This window comes from Chlorocebus sabaeus, chromosome 17 (genome assembly GCF_047675955.1).
Source record: "Chlorocebus sabaeus isolate Y175 chromosome 17, mChlSab1.0.hap1, whole genome shotgun sequence".
Classification (NCBI taxonomy): domain Eukaryota; kingdom Metazoa; phylum Chordata; class Mammalia; order Primates; family Cercopithecidae; genus Chlorocebus; species Chlorocebus sabaeus.
Genome location: NC_132920.1, coordinates 25,715,942 through 25,732,909, shown reverse-complemented (window position 1 = coordinate 25,732,909; position 16,968 = coordinate 25,715,942). Strand labels below are relative to the sequence as shown.

Below are 16,968 nucleotides of genomic sequence, written 5' to 3'. Positions count from 1 at the left end.
TAATTTCAAAGGGGAGTCAAATGTATACCCCAAATATGTGGAAGATCATTAAGACTTGTAAATAGAGCACAGGAGGGATCCTATCCTGAGGGAAGCTGGCTGGAAAGATCTAGAAATTGGAAATTTCACCCAGTCATTCCAGCCAGTAGGCTTTATGAAGATGTGATTTTCAAAGATTTGAGGATCTTGGATGTTTCGAATTCAGCCTGACTGGAAGTATTTGCCCAGGTGCAGATGAAAGTGTTAGTGACAGCCCAAACACCATCTTGTGCAGTGAGAAGATAGTCTAAAGTAATGTGATTGTCTAGGACTACATGAGCAAGGGAGTCTCGGGATCTGTTATGCCCTTATTGCTCAGGCACTGGAGTGGGCAATTCTGTAAACAGTGCAAGAAAAGTTTCTCTTCATATATTCATTCCAGGCAGAACCTAGTCCAAACCAGGATCCCAAAAACCTTCCTAATCTAGCTCCTTCATTAGGGTTAGCCTTCCCAGGTAAAATACATCCTTGAGAGTGTCCACACTGTCATTTTTATAATCTGAGGGCTTGTCATCAGGGTAGTCATCAATTATTGATAGAGCTATTTTACACTTGGGATGCAATAATGATGCTTCTAGGGATTTTAATAATTGTGATGGGAGCAATGATTTGATCCAGAAAGCAAATGCCTGCATTTGTTCATGTCCTGAGACAGGAATAGGAAAATTCTTGACTATGGTAACTGGAGCCAAAAACATAGCCTTTGTGGGAACACAATTTCCTGAGAGGTCATGAAAATTCAAAGACCCATTTACAGGCAAGAGAGAGGAGAGAATGTGGTCAAACCAAGTGCTAGTCTTAGGTAATAACAGAGTGGATGATCAAACTGACAGACTTGGAAACCCGTGGGAAAGGTACTGGCTATCAGGATGTACCAGTATACTGAAGAAGGCACTACAAAGGTCAGTAGCTGAAAAGTATTGGCTTAGTCAGAAACTACTGGGTGTTGAGGAATGACTATGTTATTGATAGCCCTAAGATACTGGAAAGATTGCTATCCTCTACTGTTGGGTTTACAGATGGAGACAATAGGAGTATTGTAAAGCCTGGTGCAAAGGACAAGTTTCTTTCATATAAGGTTGTCCATTATGGTCTATATACGAGCCTGGGCCTCAGATTCAGGGTGTATAACTTAACACTGGGGAGGGGCTTATTATGGTTTACCTGAATCTTGATCAGAGGTGCTGAATGTGTGTGACCAACATCAGTATTGGATTGTGGCCTAAGACTCTCAGGCAGCTCCTGGAGAGCAGGATGGATAGCATTGTGAGGTTAACTACACAGATGGTAATTGGAGTAAAAGCTGTTTCTGTGGCAAAGTCTCCTGGTGAGGATAGCTCAAACATTATTTCCTCTTTTTGAGAGAAAGAAATACGGGTCTAGTAGGTTTCTAAGCCTCTTCCTAGGAGGTATAGAGAGGCCAATGGGACAATTAAAAAACAATGACTGCCAGTAAAGGGTCTTAGTTGGAAGGGGATAGGCAAAGATTTAGGGACCATGATAGGCTCAGCCCAGCCATCTGAATGAGTTCAGAACTACAGGAGGGGGACACTGAAAGCATGCCAAGGCTAAGGATAGATGGAGTAGCCCCAGTGTTGGCCAGTGCTCTAACTAGTTTGTCCCCAATTCTGATATATAATTCCTCTAGCCAGTTAATTTTAAGAAGGAGAAATCCCCTGAATGTCCCAGGGCGTCCCTTGATTGGAGGAAGAGTGCCAGGGGACTTTATTGGGATTTAGTTTTAGCCAAATATTGGAGGAAATTAGGGTAAAATATCTACTGTATTCTACAGGCAGACAGCAAGAACTTGAAAACAATACACAGGGCTAATAACAGGTATACTTTAGTTTTACTTAGAAGCATAACATTTTCTCTCCACATTGGTCATACAGAAAACCTAAGATTTTAGAACCTCTTGAGGCTAGGAAGTCAAACCAAGCTAGGATTTAGATTTTACTTACAATCTTAGAGTTCTTGGGCCTGCCAGGAACATTTACTCATTCACTGTAAGGCTGGTAACTCTTGAAGCCAGCACTTATGTACATTCTTAAATATGACATTTCAGTTAAAACTTTGGTAATAAAACTAATGTTTCCAATTGTATACTATTTATAAAGAGGGAGAAAATTTTATTAAACTCAGATAAATAAAACCAGAATACTCACAGCTTCTGAATTTTGAAAGAATCAAGTAGAGAGTAAAAGCAAATGCTTCCACTTTTGTTCACAAAAGAATATTTTATCAAATTAATGAAAACTATAGATAGCTGATGAAAGAAAATTTTCTTGAATATGAAAAACAAAACATATAAGTAAAGAACCAACAATGTTTTAAGTAAAAGTCATTAAAAATTATCCTTATCAGTTATTTAATTTCAGGTAATTTGTTTTGCTTGATCTTGATTAACAGTTTCACGAAAAGCAACTCTGAACTAAAGCCAATTGAAAATGCTACCAAAGAATAATTTATTTTTATTATTTGTTTACTTTTTTTTTAGTTTTGAGACAGGGTCTCCCTCTGTTACCCAGGTTGGATGCAGTGGCGAGATCATGGCTCACTGCAGCTTTGACCTCCAAGGGCTCAAGCAATCCTCCCAGTTCAACCTCCCAAGTAGCTGGGACAATAGGCCTGCACCAATGTGCCCAGTTAATTTTTTGTACTTTTTGTAGAGACAGGGTCTCACTTTGTTGCCCAGGCTGGTCTCAAACACCTGGGCTCAAGTGATCCTCCAGCCTCGGCTTGTGTTGGGATTACAGGTGTGAGCCACTGTGCCGAGCTCCAAAGAATTTAAAACATTAACTGTGAATGACAAAATCCCCAAACAGCCATGGTCAAAGATCTGATGGGAGTTTACAATTGACAAAGGAAGCTGGGTATTTCTGTAGCATACTACCATTTAACATAATAATCATAATCGTGAATGATAACATATACCATGACAAACCAGAATTTTAGGAATCTCATACAGTTTTGGAACATATTTTAATAACACATTTACACAACTATAAGTTAAAGAAAGTTGAAAACTTCTTTTTTTGACAATGTTTCTCTATGATTTACAAGCCTAATCATTTACTATGTCTACAAGATCAAAAAGACTTAATTTAGGATTTTGATCCTGAGGAAACCCACCAAAGATGTCAAAAGTTTCAAGGTACTTGATGAAACAGAATCATAGGTCATGACGAGATAATATTTATTCATCTAACTGGAGTGATAATCAATAGACTTCAAAAGCAATAGAGAAAGTTCCATGGATGTAAAAACCTTAATCCTTTTAAAGCTCAATTTTCCTAAGTAATCAAAAATCTAGTAAGGACAACATGAAGCATTGGAACTTATTTGGGTAAAACCCACAATTTTTGTTTCCTTGGTCAGTTACCTAAAAGGCAAAGAAAAAAAACCTACTGTAACACGATTGCTTCTCCTTACAGAAAACCTATTTAGATAACTTGGGTGTTAAACCTGACTTTAAAAAAGGGCACTTAAATTTAATCAGGCACAAGAAGAATGTTTCCAGGACTATGAGAGTATACTATATTATAGAGGAATGTAAACAAGAAAACTAGCACTTTGAGCAGAGGAATGTGTTGTTCTTAGAAACAGTATGGGATGTCCTGGTTACATGAAATAATTCAGGCATATCAAGAAAAGCCAAGCCAAAAGTTGTACAAGGGTAAAACACTGCTATTCTAGACCTTCAAAATGAACTCTTCAGCATCAGTCCATAACAGCACAATTGGAGCCAGAAGAAGTTACAGGAACTGATGAAAAGGTTGGAGAGTCATGACCACAGCCAAACAAAGAGATATACCTTTTTCAGGGTCAAAAGAAGGAAGAACCTGAAATTAGAGAAATTAGACAGTTATCAGGAAGAAATGTGACAGGAATAGAAACTGTTTGTAGTTTAGAGGACGGCCGTTAAACAGATTTCGTAATTAAAATCAAACCTTCTTGCAATTTTACTGAGAGCAAATTAATATTTTCAGAAAGCCTTGTTCTAACACAGGAGACCAAGTTTTTAAGTTCTGTGTCAGTGTGTTTTTAACATCAAAGTTCAATCCCTAGAAAAACCCATAAAAGATTTGCTTCCAATCATAGGCAATCTGATCACAGAGAAAATTCCTTTTATAAACTGTGTTTTCATAAACCTTAAGACTTACTTAACTATTTATGAAATGCTTGAAATTTCTGCTTTGTTCTATACTTCTTCTTTCTTAAATAACCACTCATTTTACTCTAAGACAAAAATTTACCAAACAAAATTCTTTCCTATATAAAGTTATTTTTTTCCTTTAAACTTCTTTACCAAAAATACATTGTATTCTCCTCATACAATTGGAGACAGAATTGTCTTTCTCATCATTAGTAGTTTAATCACACACATTAATTACAATGTTAACTCTTAGCAACTCTAATTTCAGTGAAAACCTAGGAAGTAAGCAACTTTTAACTATCAATCACATACCAATAATCCATGAATACACATTTTGCAATGTCCAGATCATGGGTTTTCTAACAGAGCAACTCTTTAAACCAAATAATTTTATTCCTCTGAAATAAGAAGCCAAAAGCATCTGAGCCTCAACTCAGATTCAGCAGCCAGAGTCTCAGCATGGTATTTTATCTGGAAATGATCCAGACATTCAATGAACATCCGTCATTTAATTTGGCTTAGCAAAACTCTAAGGGTATAGTTACCAAACAGATTTAAGAAACCTTAAGGAACCATATTATAAAACATAACCATGATCAAAAGTTCATTTACAAACTTTTATCCCATGCACATCTACCCTAACCATTCATTCTTAATAATTATGCCTGGAAAATATCATGAGATATCAGACAAATCTAGCCATCATCTCAAGCTAAATTTTCTATCAACTAATTTTACATTACTGCATGCCATCCAAGTGTCATAAAAGTAAGAATCTCAAAGTTAAATACATGCCTATTTTGTTGATAACTCAGAAAACACAGCCATGTCCATCAAACCAACGATTTTAGATTAGCCCCATTCATCAGAAGATTACTAAGTCACATGAACTTGGAAAATATTTGGCCTTATTTGCTTAATTTATGAGTACTCATTTAGTTATAAGCCAATTTGGTACTGTAGACAACATACAAACAGACACATACAAACATATGCACAAAAATACAGGCAAACACAAAGACTGTGTAGCTTTCATTTTAAAACTCTAGCCATGAATCGGGTAAAACTCATTAGTTTAAACGGACAGTTGGATTCAAATTGCATCTCTGTAAGTGGAACAGGTTGAAATTTATCTGTTCCACATGGCTGAAGCCCTTATCAAAATTTAGAGAAAATAGGGTAGGAAATGTACATCTCAAGCAAAGGGAAAACTCAAGCTTCCCCAAGAAGTTGTCTGGTTGTGTTACAGGCATACAAAAAATGAATGCTTAAGCAACACAAAATCACAGGAACACATGACAAGATTTGACAAGAAAACATGCAATGAAAACACGTAATGAGTCCAAGAGAAAATTTAGAAACTTTTCCAAATAACCAGGTGAACAAGTAAAAGAGGAAGGAAGGAATGAAAGATAAAGCAGAGGTGTTTAAAAAAAAAAAGAAAAGGTGCAGAAGACAGGCAGACCAACAGGAAAGGGGGCCCAGTGGAATCAAGTTTTTCCAGAGGATTTTTTGCAACTTTAGTTTCAGTCTCGCGAGTGCTAATCTCACTTTACATTTAATTAAGGCACTCACTCAATTTGGAATTATTTACTGTAAGAAAGGCAATGGTAGCCTCTTGATTCTGTTTACAACTTTTAAAGTGCCAATTGATAAAGGCTTCCCATTGTCTCTGAGAGGTTCGCTTTTTCTTTGTGTGCACAGATAGGCACGTTTCAGAATTTCAAAAGAGTCCTATTTTGGCCAACAAAATTAGAGCTTATCGTGGGTAATTTTTGTTCAGAGACCTAGCCAATTACAACTCATTGTACCATAATTTTTGCTTATAAAACCAGCTGGAGTCCCAAGAAGTGGCTGATCAGCTGGGAAAAACTTATAACACGGGCTACCCATTGCACTGACGTGATGAAGTCATCCCTTCCAGTACCCATAGTGCCAACATCTGCACAAAACCTTACAGACAGGCCAAGTCCTAACAAAACCCAGGGCCAGTTGGGAAAGTCTCCTCTAGAGTTGGATGGTCAGAGCCAGGCAACTTGAAAAGCCCCCAGCAAACCTGGAGCCAACAGGGAATGTCCTGTCAGGGGTCTGGATGGAGGAAACTGGTTGAAATTGGAAAGATCCCCCACTAAACCCGGGGCCAAAGGGAATGTCACCTCTGGGGCCTGGATAGAGGGAATTACTAAGGCTAGGAAACTGTCCCCCTCCTCCAAACTGGGGCCACAGGTAATAAGTCCTCTCTGGAGTCCAGATGGAGGGGCCTACAGGGAAAGAACAGTCTCGGAGACTTCAACCAAAGCGTGGGAGGTCTGAATTTGAGAGGACTTACCCAACCGTTCTCTCCCCTCTGGCAACACTGAGAAGACAACTGAGTTCAAGGGGCTCTTGCAGGCACACACCACCAATGGTTTGGTTCAGGACAAGACTTCAAATCTCACTTTTGATGCCAAGAATGTGAACAAAATTTTTCTGAATAGGAATTTGGAGGAAAGAGACTTTATTCTGGTGAACAGTTTGCAAACTGAAGAGAGGAAAGCCAGGGTACAAAACGAAGGCGGATTCCAGAGAACAAAGGGAAGGCTCAGTTTTCTGTTTTGTTTTGTTTTTGAGACAGAGTCTTGCTCTGTTACCCAGGCTGGAGTACAGTGATACCATCACAGCTCATTGCAGCCTTTAATTTCCGGGCTCAAGTGATCCTCCCACCTCAACCTCCTGAGTAGCTGGGACTATAGGCAAACACCATCACGCCCTGCTAATTTTTTTTTTTTTAATATTATTTAGATAGAAATGGGATCTAGTATGTTTCCCAGGCTGGTCACAAACTTTCAGCCTCAAGCAGTCCCCTATCTTGGTCTCTCAAAGTTTTGAGATTTAAGACTGAGCCACCACGCCAAGCCAGTCTGTTTTTATAGCAGAGATTCCCTCCTGCCCAGGTTTTGTTTTCTTGGAGACAGAGTCTTGATCTGTTGCTCAAGCTGGAGTGCAGTGGCAGGATCTCAGCTCACTGCAACCTTCGCCTGTTTCGCGAGTAGCTGGCATTACAGGTGCCTGCCACCACGCCTGGCTAGTTTTTGTATTTTTAGTAGAGACAGGGATTTCACCACGTTGGCCAGACTGGTCTCGAACTCCTCACCTCAAGTGATTCACGTGCCTTGGCCTACCAAAGTGCTGGGATTATAGGCGTGAGTCATCGTGTCAGGCCCCACCTAGGTTTTTAATCAGGTTCATTTATGTATATAAAAGATTGAAACACGTTTAGTTGTGATTGGTGAGTGTAGATGATTTCTGATTGATTGACAAAAGTGAGTTCTGGTTGGTCAATACAGCTGAACCCTGACTGATTGACTGAGGCTGCTGAGCTCTGATTGGTTGGTTCAGGCAAATGCTGGAAGTCCCAAATATAAAACGATGCAGGTTTTCAGGGAACTGAGAGTATTTGTGTGACTCCTACCTGGTCAGAAAATCGCTTCTTGGCTGTATTTTAAACTTAGGCCCAGTTAGCCATCTGGGATCCATCTTGAAGAATTGGCTTGAAGGATTCACAATTGTTCACTATATAAATAGATTTTTAATAGTAGATTTAGGTGAATGTGTTTGGGTCTGTAAAGAGAAATGGACTGTACAGTTCTATTCCTTGAAGGCAGAGACAGAGAATGAAGCCATGTGAGTAGTAGGAAATGTTCCCTCCACCTTTGCACCTGCAAGTGGACTCAGTCACTTCACAGGCCTATTTCTCCTTCAGACATCATCACAGCCACATGGGCAATGGGCAGGAAAGAATTTCAGGACTGTGATAGTATTTTAACTTCCTGCAGGCCTTTAAAATTTTCTGTGTTAACCAGTTAAAGTATTCAATGGCTTTGGAGTCATCCAGAAGGTGTGAGCTCACGAAGAGCCAAAAAGGAGAGAAAGAAGAGTGAATGTTTCCTTCTAGACAATTTATAGTCTTTAGTTCATTTGTAGACTTTTATTGCATGGCTTAAGTGAAGATTTGGGTTTGTTTTCCAAGTGTTTGAATTTTACCAACGTTGTTTTTTAAAAAATAATTTGCATTTTCCTCTCTGACTTAAGATACCAACTTTTAGTAAAAGAAATCTCTATATATTTATGTCTATTTCTGGACTTAATATTTAGTTTAATATCTGTTACTAGACCTATTATACAATATATTCAGTGGTCTAAATTTTAATATATGTAAATATCAGGCAGGTCAAAAAACACATCTTTTTCACTTTTGAAAGTATTACTTTCTAGTATCAGCTGTTTATTCTTCTGGAAAAGTTTATAATCAGTGGACCATATTTAAAAATACCTATAGCAGTGTTTTCAGAGTTGCACTGAATTGCAATAAATTAACTGGGAAGAAGCTGGTAGTTATAAGAGTACTCAATATCAATATTCAATATCAATAGTACTCAATAATATTGATATGAGAGCATAATAAGACTGCCACTGCTGAAGTTGGCTTAAGGTTTTCCTCCGTCGAGTATTAGTTTGCTTCCTGCATTCCCTATGCATTTCTTACAAAACTTAAAGTTGTTTTCTTATATTTTCTGAATTTGATTTTTATTCATTGTATTTCAGGAATATTGGAATGATATCATTTGAATATATTTAATTTTTTAACTGAAAAAACTATTGCTAAGCTATCTTGTTAGTATAGTTTTGAATAATAGATTCTTGTGTTTTGGAGTAGATTATCCTTTTCATCTGCAAATAAAAATAATAGTGGGCTAATATTGGGATTCCTTTATTCTTTATGGCTTTAATTGCACAGCCTCTAGGCATATTCTTAAATAATAAATTGGCCGCCAATTTAAAATAGGCATTTAATTATGTTAATGAATTGTCTTTTTTTTCTTTTTTAGATTGAAAATCAAAAACCAAGAATAGAAATTGAGTTTTGTTAAATGTGTTTGTAACTTCTATTCAGATGATTGCATATTTTTCTTTGTTGTGATTTATTAGTAAAATATACTTTTAATATTAAAACCAGACTTCCATTCCTGATATTAAAACTTTTTAGATCAAATAAAGTATTACAAGGATCTTGGGATTAGTTTGATGGGACAATGGAGCATTATATTTAGTTCTGAACTTCTTAGTATCAAAAATAAAATGGAAAATGCAATTAAAAAATAAAATACAAGCTCTTTGTCTAATAAAAATATATCAACAACATTGCTTTGAGGGAAGCAAAGCTTTCCTTGGACTGAATTCTTTGAGTAAATAATGTTGTGGACGGAACATAAATAGGAGTAAGAGCTTCTCCACCATCTTCCAGACCCATGGATCTGGGTTTTATTAATCTATTGGGGTATTAAATCAGATGTTTACCAATTACCCTGATGGAGTATTGTTAACATTATAACCATTGAGTTGAACAAAGATGACTTAAGGGATGTGATTAAAATGCAATTTTATTTTCTATCTCCTACCTTCACTATTTGTTTAACTTGAAAAAAACTGAAGGTACAGTAAAATTTTTAAGAGTAGCACAAAGAGCTTTTTTTCTTAACCATTTGAGGGTAAGTTGCTAGCATGATGCCCTTACCATCATGTCCACACCACTCACACAGTGTAGGGTATCCTACAAACAAGGACATTTTTCTACTTAACCACAAAACAACCATTAACATCATGTAACTAATGCTGATACATTTCTACCATGTAATTCTGAGACCTCATTCACATTTCATCAGTTGTATCAGTGATATTCTTTTTGGCCAAAAGATTCACTTCAGAATCTCATGTTGCATTTAGTTGCCATGTCTCTTTAGTTTCTTTAACTCTAGAATTGTTCTTAGTCTTTCCTTGACTTTGATGATATGATTGAAGAGTACAGGCTATTTTGTGGAAGTTCCTTAGTGTAGGTTTCTTTGATGTTTTCACATGATTAAATTCAGGTTAGGGATACCACAAAGATATCCTTGTGTCCTTCTCAGGTCATTATACCAGGAGTCATATGATGCTGATATGTACCATTTCTGGCTCTTCATTTAATTAAGGTGGGGCCTATCAGGTTTTGCCTCTGCAAAGTTACTCCTTCTCACATTGAAATTAACAAATAGTTTGCTAATTTGGAAATATGTAAATATTTACATACTCTGGAACTACGTAAATATTTCATCCTACATCAGACTTTCAATTTATTCACATTTATTTTAGTAAAGCTCATAATTATCTGTTTTATTTAATGATGTATAATATATTACTATTTTTGTTTACTTTGATGCTCAATGTATCTCAATTTTGGCCAGTTGGAGGTTCTTCATCATTCTTTGAGCACTTTCTTACTTTGTGGCATGAAACAATATTCCAGAGTCATCTTGACTTTTTCCCTGACCACACCCTGAAATCAGCCCTCACTCTAAGAAGCTCTAGTTCCTCTTAATGTTTGATAATCGCATTTATAAACCAAGATCTCGGTGGTAGATGTGTTCATGGCTTCTGGGGCCTCTGCTCTCAGGTCCACTAGGTAGACAGTTAGGGACTATATGTGTATACATACATATCTATCTACCTACCTACCTACCTACTTATCTTTCTATGGATACCTATGAATTTACACCAGTACTTCCATTCCAATCCAACACAGAGTTTCTTCGAGTTTTCTACTTTTCCACATTTTTAACTTTCTTTTCCAGCAGTGAGCTCCTATTAGTCTTAATGTTTGTATTTACTCTGTCAATCCCCTGGTATGCCACCATCATCCCATTTCCAGACATCCTTCTCATTCTTTTCCCAGGCCTACACCTCTCACTCTGATGCTCCCTTGTGGATGCCCTCCTTTCCTGCCCGTGCTCTGATTCCCTGCCACAGGCCACACCTCCCGGACCAAGGCAACCTTCCTCATCTCTGTTGGACACTGACATCTTTGCTGAGTTGCACAACTTTGCTTAGAAGCTTTCCTCAACCCACTTCAGTGGGCCAAGCTGTCACCCAGCTCAGACACCCTCTGCACCTGGTCAGGCTTCAGCATTCTATGCCAAGCTGTCCTCCTGCATGAACACAATCCTCACCCTGCACAGGCTCTGACACCTCTCACTGGGCCACTGTGGCTCCCCACACTGTGTCCTGCTGGAGTATCCCCAGGCTAGCCATTAAGCAAAATAAGCTTGTGTTTAGGGCACCAAGAGAAGAGGGCACCACAGAACTTTCCCCCAGCTGTCATGCCCTTAAGTCTTTCACTGGTCATATGATGTTAGTAACATGTTTTAAATTGTCTTTATTTGCTGTTTAGATTTAATCTAAATTTTTTTCAAATGTGCTCTTTGGCATGGTGAGTGACTAAAGTTTAACAGTTTGATTTGAAGGTGGTATCAGATATAGCATTTGTTTCTGTCTCATGCTCTGAGGGTTTTGCCTTCCTGAAAGCTGACTGGGTCTGGCTAGCATTTAACTCATCAGCTGATTTGTTTAAGGAACACTTAAGCTCTTTATTTTAAGAAATGGAAGGGCCAAGGGTGTTACAGAACCACCAGATTCATATTTCCACTACTCAGTAACAAACTCATGCACTCAGCAGGTAGGTTTTGCAGTAGAGAAAGAATTTAATGAATACAGAGTGACCAAGCAAGGAGATTGGGAGAATCCTCAGAGGGATCTCCATTTCCAGAGGAAACTCCTTTTCCCCCAAGGACTCTTGTGCTGGGATTTTTAAGGGAGTCTTGGAGGGCAAGGGCTAGAAAATTGAGGTTACCGAGTGGTCAGGGTAAGGTGGATGAAGTCATCAGGATGTATTCTTTGGTGAGCCAGCTCCCTGTGGGGTCCTGTAGACCAACTGACATAGTAGTTTCACTGATAGGCAGGACCTGAAAGAATAACTCAAATAGAAAACTTAACGTTTCACAATGCTTAAGTTGTTATCTCCAGAGCAGTTAAGGGAAACTATAATCTTTTGACAAGGTCTACGTGGTTTTGAGGCAGTAGGCAACAAACAACTATGAGAAAGCATGAGAGAATAAGCTGACCTCATGATTAATGCTGGATGTGCTGCAAGCTTGGTTATTTTCATTTCTCCCCCTCCCTTCTTCTCTGATTTTGTAAAGTTCATAGGGATGGTTTTGAGGGGGCAACATGGTTTGTCTGTATTTAGGGCATCATTGTTCTTAATCTGACCCTGCAGCGAGGCAGCCTACCTTGCTTATTGTTTCCCTACCCTATCCCAATAACTGTTTTTGTTTTTTAAAGCAGAGACGGGGTTTTGCTATGTTTCCCAGGCTGGTCTTGAACTCCTGGGCTCAAGCAATGCATCCACCTTGGCCTCCTAAAGTGCTGGAATTTCAGGTGTGAGCCACTGCACCTGGCCTCCAATAACTTTTAAACAAATTCAGAAAATTAAGTGAGGATGCAAAGGGTTTACCTTTTCCCTTTAAACCTGCTCAGTGAAGAAAGAATTGTAAAACTCTAGGTTATCCCACCCCCACTATACCCTACACTCTTATTTATTTATTTATTTCCTTGTTAAGCCCTCTTAGGTAATAAAAAGTACTGTGGTCACTTTAAATAGCAAGCACACATTCCCAGTTAGATAACTGAAAATACTTATTTCAATATAGAATTTAGCTAGTCAATTGTCATACACATATGAGACTCCTTCCCTGTGTCTCCAGCTGGGACAAAGCTGCAGGCAGACCTTCTCCTTCAGGGAGAGGGGTGTGAGCAATTTCTTTCGTCTGGCTTTTCTCCTCATCCGCTAAGATGCTGACTCCACCTCTGACCCCTCCTGAGGTGCAACCAGGAGAGAAAGGAGGGGAAGCAGGCATGGAAATTTCTGGTTTGTTTGGCCCCATTGTCAGTTGCCCTCATGCTCCCTGGGCTGGTAGGTGTTGAAAGCAGACCCTTTTCTTCATGCATAAAAGGCTGACAAAGCAGGAAATGCACTTGGTTTTTCCAGCTGCCCATCTCCCTTGGCGTCCCAGATCCACTCCACACAAATCTCCCTTTGTGGATACCACTTCTCCCTTCTAGGTGGTCCCTGGAGGCTGGCTATCACTCCTCTGTGACCTGCATCTAATCCACAGGAAACATGCATGTAGCCTCTGGTCCAACAAAATGGCAAGGTCCCATCCACTCCAAATGCAGTGGTCACTGTCTTTCTGCCCTGTTCCTCCAGTGGAAAGTCAGAGCCCCTCACGCCCAGATTCCTCAGGAAAGGCAACAGCTGACCCATGGGCCCACCCGAACACGGACTAGGCTCTAAGCAACCATTGATATAATTTGTCTATATTGATTTACGTAATTCTGTACTTTTCATATAAATGAAATTATGTAATATGTCTGTGACTGGCCTGTTTCACTTGACATGTTTTCAAAGTTCACTCACGTCATAGCATGTAGCAATACTTCATTCTTTTTTTGTGGCCCAGTAGTATTCGACTGTATGGCTATGCTACATTTTGTTTATACATTAATCCACTGAGGAGCATTTGAGCTGTTTACACCTTTTGGCTGTTGTGAATAGACTTCTATGTGCTTTTGTGTGTACAAGTTATTATGTGAAGATATGTTTCGATTTTGTGGGGTATATACCAAGAAGTGGAGTTACTGGTCATATGGCAATTCTATGTTTAACATTTTGAGGGACTGCCAAACTCTTCTCCACAGCATCAGATTATTTTACATTCTCACCAGCAATGTAGAAGAATTCCAATTCTCCACATCCTCATCAACACTTGTTTCTTTTTTTTTCAGTAGCCATCTCAGTGAATGTGAAGTGGTATCTCATTATGGATCTGATTTGCTTTTCTCTAATAAGTAATTATGTTGAACATCTTTTCATGTGCTTATTGGCCATTCTTCTATTTTTTACAGAAATATATATATTCAGTGTATTTGCCCACATTTTAATTATTTGTCTTTTGTTGTTGGGTTATAAGAGTGTATTGGATATTCTAAATACTAGACCCTTATCAGATTGTGATTTGCAAATTGTTTCTCCCATTTTCTAGGTTGTCTTTTTACTTTCTTGTTAATGTGCTTTGATGCAAAGTTTGAAGCAAAGTTTTTAATTTTTATGAAGTCTAATTTATTTATTTTTTCTTTTATTGCTTGTGGCTTTGTTGTCATATAGAAGTAATCAATGCCAACTCAAAGGTCATGAAGATATTCTCTAAATTTTCTTCCAAGGGTTGTATTGTTTTAGCTCTTACATTTAGGTCTTTGATTCATTTTGAGATGGTTTTTTTCATTCTTCTTTAATTTCTTCCTACAATATTTTGAAGTTTTCAAATATAAGTTTTGTACTTTTTTTGTTAAACTTATTTATAAGTATTTTATTATTTTTTATGCTACTTGAAATGGAATTTTTGTCTTAGTTTCATTTTTGAATGGCTCATTGCAAGTATATAGTAATATAATTGACTTTTGTATATTGATCTTGTGTCCTGCAGCTTTGCTAAACTCATTAGTTCTAATATGTTTAGTAGATTTCTTAGGATTTCTTAAGCAAGATTATATCATTTGTGAAATATAGTTTTACTTCTGTTTTTCCAATCTAGATTCCTTTTATTTCTTTCTCTTGCCTAATTGCCCTGTATAGAACCTCTAGCATAATGTTGAGCAGAAGTGGCTAGAGTAGACATCTTTGTCTTGTTCCTGATCTTAGAGAGAAAACACGAATTTTAAAATTCTTACAAAGCCTTTCTTCATCTACACTCTCTTGAGGCTTTAACTTTTATGTAACCTGAACTGTTTTAGAGCCGTATGACTGGTTTTTTATGACATCCTGAACAATATCTGCAAGGTATGGTTTGGATGTTTGTCTTCTCCAAATCTCATGCTGAAATGTAATTCCTAATTTTGAAAGTGGGGCATAGTATGAGGTGTTCAGGTCATGGGTGCAGATCCCTCATGATAGCTTGGTGCTGTCCTTTGGATAATGAGTGAGTTCTCACTCTGAGTTCAGGAGAGAATATGGTTGTATAACAGTGTGTGGTACCTCCCATCTCTCTCTCTATTGCCCCAGCTCTCACCATGTGATGTACTGACTCCCCTTTCACCTTCTGCCGTGATTGGAAGATTCCTGAGGCCCTCACCAGAAGCAGACGCTGGCATCATGCTTCTTGTACAGACTGCAGAACCATGAGCCAAAATAAACCTCTTTTCTTTATAAATTACCCTGACTCAAGTATTCCTTTATAGCAACACATATTGTCTCCCTAGGATAAGATGCATCATGATTGCCTATGTGAAGGGAATACATATATTCAGCTAACATGTGGAAACATCTGCAGCATGTTTAGAGGGTTATTAGGCAATGTAAGCAGCTGTTTCCACTGGAAAACCCAGAAAATGTCTATTTGTATGGATGCCATGTTTTAATAACTAATAAAACTTCAAATACAAAATGGAGGAAAAAATTTTCAATACAAAGGAAAGATCGTGTGTGCCTTTCTCACTGTTACTCCAGATAGGCCCCTGGATTGACACCCCAGTTTAGAACCTTGGCCACTCCCTCTTTTCAGGTTTTGGAGAATATGACTTCGGAGGAGCTAATCTGGACACCTACTAACCAGGTAAAGCCCAGTTTCAGCCCAACTTGCCAGAGGTCACTATCCCAGTTAACACAGAAGACAGCAATCGTTCTTTGAAAGGACTAGTGACACTTTTGGGTAGGGTCCATAAAAAAAGGGTATGTGGTGGGTGCAGGACCACAAAGGGGGACTTTATTTTCATTTTCTTAATAATGAGTTGGTTTACAAAGAATGAGAATTTGGTAACAGTACAAAAGGTATGCCTTATTATTGCTGTGGATAAAATATATTCTTATTAGGGAGAGAGGCAGTATCAAACTACTTGAGTGTCAAACCCCACTGGTATGCCCTGTGTTTTTTTGCTTCGTTTGGATTTGTTTTGTTTTCAGGATACAACATAGATACAGAACAACTGATGGATGGTTTCATACTGTGTGCCTGGACCTAGCAAAATTTTGGAGTTGTTTGGATCTTTTACATAAAGATTTTTGAGAATAGGGAAGAGGAAGGACGATAAACTTGCACAGACAGCCATATTTATTTTTATGTCCAGAGGAGAGAAGTGTGAAAAAATGCTTAGGATAACCTATCACTGAGGCAAGGAAGACAACTTGAGAAAAATATAATACACGAGACCATCTTTTTGAAATGTTTAAAAGCTTTCTTATGTCCTCTGGGTACAAGGACTCACCAATGATATTTGTGTGCACTATTTTTTTCTTTGTTTACAAAACTTAGTGTGAAACAGAGCACTTGCAGAGCCTGGGACAACTTCCTTATTGAAGGGAAGAAGGACCAGCACACAAGGCTAAGGCTGAGGGGCAGTCACTAGCACCAGGAAGAAGGTGGTAGGAAGAGTCCTAGGGGCTGGTTTTACCCTCCCACATACCCTGTGTGCATCGTTTTTTAACATGTATTGTTTGTAACATGTAATATATCTGAATTTTAAATGGGGGTGGTGATTTATCTCAGTCTTCCTCTCTGCATCAGTTGCTTTATAAATGATTGTTAAACCAAAAAACACACACAAGATAAAATTTTATTCTAAGGCTTCATGAAAGACTTTTCCACAGTTTTCAACTTTTATTCTTTCTCATTGTAGATGTGTGAGCTAGTGCAAAATTTTAGGAGATTTCCATAATTTAAGGATGGCCCATTTTAGAGGAAACAGCACAAGTCACCTCCCTCGTTGGTGGGCCCAGGGAGAAATGTAACTCATTTTCAGAAATAACTGAAAGTGACAGATAAGAAAGAAAGAATAGGATCCAGGGAAGGAAAAGAGATGAATAAATGCAG

The 16,968-nt window shown here is 38.2% G+C and overlaps 1 protein-coding gene across 2 annotated transcripts in view; it reads left to right on the top strand.

Annotated features, from left to right (window-relative positions):
- Positions 1 to 15,315, top strand: part of SLC17A1 (solute carrier family 17 member 1) — a 53,350-nt gene extending 38,035 nt beyond the window's left edge. For both annotated transcript variants that reach the window (XM_038005778.2, XM_073005701.1), the window contains exon 12: positions 15,165 to 15,315. The gene's annotated coding sequence lies outside the window, so the exon portion shown is untranslated. The remainder of the gene's footprint in view (positions 1 to 15,164) is intronic.
- The last annotated feature ends 1,653 nt before the right edge of the window (positions 15,316 to 16,968 follow it).